Source organism: Belonocnema kinseyi, chromosome 4 (genome assembly GCF_010883055.1).
Source record: "Belonocnema kinseyi isolate 2016_QV_RU_SX_M_011 chromosome 4, B_treatae_v1, whole genome shotgun sequence".
Taxonomy (NCBI): domain Eukaryota; kingdom Metazoa; phylum Arthropoda; class Insecta; order Hymenoptera; family Cynipidae; genus Belonocnema; species Belonocnema kinseyi.
In genome coordinates this window covers 39,454,681-39,459,977 of record NC_046660.1, presented here as the reverse complement: position 1 = coordinate 39,459,977, position 5,297 = coordinate 39,454,681, and the positions used below count along the sequence as shown (strand labels likewise).

At 31.2% G+C, this 5,297-nt stretch overlaps 1 pseudogene; it reads left to right on the top strand.

Moving 5' to 3' along the window:
- LOC117170855 overlaps positions 1–4,408 on the top strand; it is a 27,006-nt pseudogene extending 22,598 nt beyond the window's left edge.
- The last annotated feature ends 889 nt before the right edge of the window (positions 4,409–5,297 follow it).

Below are 5,297 nucleotides of genomic sequence, written 5' to 3'. Positions count from 1 at the left end.
GTGTTTGATCAAAACTCGAAACTCAGATTTTTCCATAGTAAAAAAAACTCGGAGGTTAGTCGCTTCTCAGTGCTGTAACTTGTAAATGCGTAAACATAAATGACTGAAGTTTTGACAGGCGTCATTTGAAAGATCAGGCTCGACGAAAATGGTTCAAGTTAGTGAATACTAATGCTATCTCTTAGAATTTTCAGGTACTTATCAGACTGCCTAGTATCTAATCCTATCGTAAATCAGTTCTATGAATTTTTTTGGAAACAATTTAGGCCAAATATTTGCTTGAATGAAATTTTTTTGTGGCTTGGTTCGTTTTTCCAAAAAGTTATTTTTAATTTTTAATGTATTTTCATAAAAAAGTTTATAAAAAATTTAGATCTTTTTTGGTTGCAAAACTTTTTTATTTTAACTTTTTTTCGTCTTGTATGTCGTTTTTTCAATTTTTGTTTTTATTTCTTACGATTAAAACAAAAAATACAAGAACTATCAAAAAATTTTGAATAACAATTTTGTAGCTTTTTTCGTTTAACAGGCGTTTACTATTCATTTACTATTCATCCTTTATCGTTCCTTACTAATTGTAATTTTTGTGTTTTTTTGTTAATTGTTAGGATTAAAACAAAAATTACGTATGCTGTCAAAAATAAAATGATTAAAAATTTGTAAATCTTTTTCGGTTTAACAGGTTTGGTTCATTTATCATTATTTATGTTTTGTACTTTGTGTAGATGGTCTAAAAATTTTAGTTTTTTAATTTTCAATGTTGTAATTAATAAAAAATGGGTAGACCTTTGTTAGGTGCAATATTTTTCTTAAATTTTAACTTTCAATTTTTCAAGAAGATTCCGAAAGCTGTTATAATAATCATGGAGGTCTCTCAACAATGACAGTTTTTCTTTCTTGACTTTTTCCATATCATGCGTTGTTGGGCTTAAAATGTTCTTTTTGGTTTTTTATTTGGTTAATTGTTTGAATTCTGTAACTCTGATAATTTTCTTCTATCTGAAGAAAGTCGTAAGAATTATTTGTTTTATTTTCTTATTAATACAAATATCCGTACATACAATCTTGAAGTCTTAAAAAAATGGACTTGACATTTTATTTTATTCACGAACTTTTGGAATTTGCATCCCAAGTAGCTGGTTAACCAACTTGATCTTTCTTTTTGGTGCCTAAAACTGTATGCTAAAGCTCAATCCAATCATACTAGTCTTTCAAGAGTTATCCGGTATATAGACGACGAATAAGACAGCGACAGACAGATAGTTTTTGCAGAAAACTAACTGCTTCTCAATATGCTGAGAATGCAAAAATGTTGCCGTCTAACAATTTTTCACAGCAATCGACTTAGTCTGTGAAATCAAGGTTTTTAAAAATTATTCTAAGAGCTATCTAATTTTTACATTTATTAAATTTAAACAAATATATAAACTGTGAGAATATATATGAAGGTTTACTGTACATAGCTAAATATAAAACGAATTCGGAATTTTTCAGCGGAGCAAAATAACATAATGCAAAATCAAAATTACCATATAAAGATGAAACAGATGTTTACTCCTGAGCTGAAGTATTTGTAAATTGAGATCAGAAAAAGTATTACAAAAAAATACTATGCAGTTCCGAGAAAGGAAATGTGCAAGTTTACAAGCTCAGAGTGACAATAAACTAAAATTAGAATAGGCTTGGTTGCGAATCAGGATAAAAAGTGAAAATTTCAGTTGAAATAAAAATATAACCTTGCTCCCGGAATACTTACCTACTTAATTAATAAATTGTATGGTTTTTAAAAATCATCTTTAATATGTTAAAAATGTTGTAAAAATGTAGATATCTTTTTGGCCGAATCTAAGTTAAAAAATATCTCGACTGTACTGATAAGTTTTTATTTGTTGGAATTATTTTCTTCAAAGATGTTTCTCGTCCAACTTCACATCTTTATTAATGGAAGCTTTTATTCAATTAAAAATACAAATTCCACAAGCATTAAATTGGATTGAAATTAGACAAAGATCTTTTACATATATACAGACTAATCTTAAAATTTTCGTTCTCATTGGTAAAATAGTGTAGGTTGTAGACCTAAAATTAATGACTAAACTCAATTTTTCCTAATTAAAAGTATGTATGAAAAATAAAAAAGTAAAACACAAATGAAAAATTTATGAAAAAAACGGATCCAGAATTGTATCCAGCAAACCTGTCTCAGTATACCAATCAATGTATCCAGCAAACAATTTCTTAGTATATCATAAACTAAATTATCACGCACGAAAACGTATAAAATTTCTGTTACTGACACTTAGTCATGGCACTGAAAGACAAATCGTCAATCGGACAGAGTGACGAATATCTTAGAATATATCTTGAATTATCTGCTGAAAAATGTACGCAACATTTGAAAAAACTTTAATATTTTAAGAACGTGCAGCAGGAACCTTCCGAGTATGATGTGATTATATGGTAGTAGGAGCTGGATCCGCCGGATGCGTACTGGCAAATAGATTGACAGAGATCAACGAATGGAATATAAATATTTTTTAAAAGTATTAGGATGAGAAAGAATTTTCTTGAAATAAAAAACACAGAAATTGTTATGCATGTGCATAACAATTTCTGTGTTTTTTATTTCAAGAAAATTCCACTAAAATAGTTATTATTCATAAATTTTTGACAGGTACTTTTGTTGGAAGCTGGCGGAGAAGAATCAGAATTTGCCGATATACCAGAGATGGCTTATATAATTCAAGGAAGTCACATAAATTGGAGATACCGAACCCAACCATATAAAAATGCATGTTTATTTTTGAAGGAATGCAGCTGTCCCCGTGGCAAAGTAATTACTTAATTTAGATTAATCAAAAAGTGTATGAAAATGATCATATTTATCGTAATATATTTCTTCGAATTCAGGTAAAGTTGTCATGAGATTAAGAATTTTTTTCTTGTAGGTATTAGGTGGATCAAGTACATTGAATGCAATGATATACGTTAGGGGAAATCCAGAAGATTATAATAATTGGGAAGAATTGGCAAATCATGGTTGGAATTACAAAGATGTGTTCTCTTATTTCAAAAATCGGAAGACAACAGAAAAAAGGATGTAAGAAAACCAATATTCAGTCAATGATATATTAGATTCCTTAGCACTCTATAATAAATTTATCTTTCAGATTGTCGAGGAAAATCCAAACTATCATCACACTGGTGGATATTTATCTGTGGAGCGGTATCCTTATACAACACAAAATTCAAAAATCCTTTTACAAGGACTTGAAGAACTGGGTCTTGAAAACATGGACATCAATGCGGAATCACAGCTAGGGTCAATGCATTTGCAAGCAACATCATATAATGGATCTCGCGCAATTACAAACAAAGCTTTCCTTCGGCCCATTTAAGGAAAAAGGTGTAATTTGTTTATAAATACCAGAACAATAGTAACATCGATTATGATTGATCCAAGTACAAAGAAAGCTAGAGGCGTTGAGTATACAAGTACTCTCACAGGTAAAAGTCACAAGGCAATGGCAAAGAAAGAAGTGATTGCTTCTGCAGGAGCTATAGATTCACCAAAGTTACTAATGCTTCCTGGAATAGGCCCAAAGGACGAGCTTCAAAAACATGATATTAATGTGATTAAAAATTTGTCAGTCGGACATAATCTTCAAGATCACTTGACTTTCGTGGGAATATTTATACAGGTAGGAGCCAGGAAGACTTTTAATTGCAACCAACAACTGGCAGATTTCAAAAATTATCTTTCAACACATAGAGGTCATTTCCCTACTACAGGTGTCAATACGATTGGTGCATATTTTTGAACGGAATTTGGAAAAAGTTTGAGCGCTCCAGATATACAAATGCATTTTATATCTGAACTCCTTTTTTTTATCACATCAAAAAAATTTTGATCCTGCCAACTTTAGTTCATTTGAGAAGCGTAGGATTTATTAAACCCAATGACATTGATAGCACCAGAGGTGCACCTCTAATTTAACCAAGATATTTTACAGAGGATCCAGGCATTAAAGTTTTGCTTCGAGGGGTCAGAAAAGCGCTTGCTTTATTCAACACTACATCATTTAAAGAAGATAATTTTGAACTCAATGAAATACCTTTGCCTTATTCTGTCGTATTTAAATTCAGTAGTGATGAATATTGGACTTGTTTAATGAGGCAATATACTCACACATTATTTCATCCTGTTAGGACATGCAAAATGGGTCCTAAAGAAGATTCGGAAGCAGTTGTTGATCCTGAATTACGTGTTCATGGTATTAAAAATTTACTTGTAATTGCTTCTTCCATCATGCCGAATGTCATTAGTGGAAACACTAATGCTGCGACTATTATGATTGCCGAAAAAGGTAGTGATATTATTAAAGCTAAATATCATGTTTCTACCTGATTTTTTTAATAGAAATGTTTTTCAAGAGAATATATTTTTAGTGAAAAATTTAAATTAAAATCAACTCTCTTCTACATAGAAAAGTGATTTCAACACACGGCACCCATCATTATTAAGGATGACTGAAATTATATAATTAAATAAAAGTTGTTTTCATAAATCGAACCACATGTAGAAGACCTGAAATTTTCTCCGAATGCAGTAAATTATAGCAATAAATTTATTCTGATTATTAGGAATGTGTACACTCTCTCTTCCTTCACGTTCATTCCTATTTTAAAATTTTTATTCAAAAGTTCTGTTTTCTTATAATGTTTTTTAGTGCCAGCACAAATTTCAATAAAAGAGCGAAGTAGCATCTCGATGAGCATGATTTTGTATGCCCTAGAATGCTCTGGGCTAGAATGAATGTACGAATAAGAAGATTATTTATTATAGCATGCTACTTATTCATTAAAAACGAAAAGTACCCGGTTCCCCATAGATTTTACGGCCTTGGAATATATATTTGGACTTTGTGAGTATTTTTTCCTTATTGGGTATGATGTGAACTGCATTCAGTCTAAATTTTATTCAGATTCGTTTATCTAATCTTGAAGTATTAGGCTTATGAACAAAGAAAAACGTTTCTTACCACTTTGCGCCCCAAGTAGTTTAGCGCGTATTCTACGAGAACTTTTTGTGAATTTGAAATATACCGACTGCCCAAATAACTCCCAAGGGTGAGTTGACGATCCGGGTGAACCGCGTCGCGCACCAGGTAGTTTAATACGTATTCAACTAGAACTCTTCAAACACGTGAATTTTGTGAATAGCGAAAACAATTCCAAATGATTAGTCGACGATATGGGTGAACCAGGTCGCGCACCAGGGAGTTTAGAAAGTATTT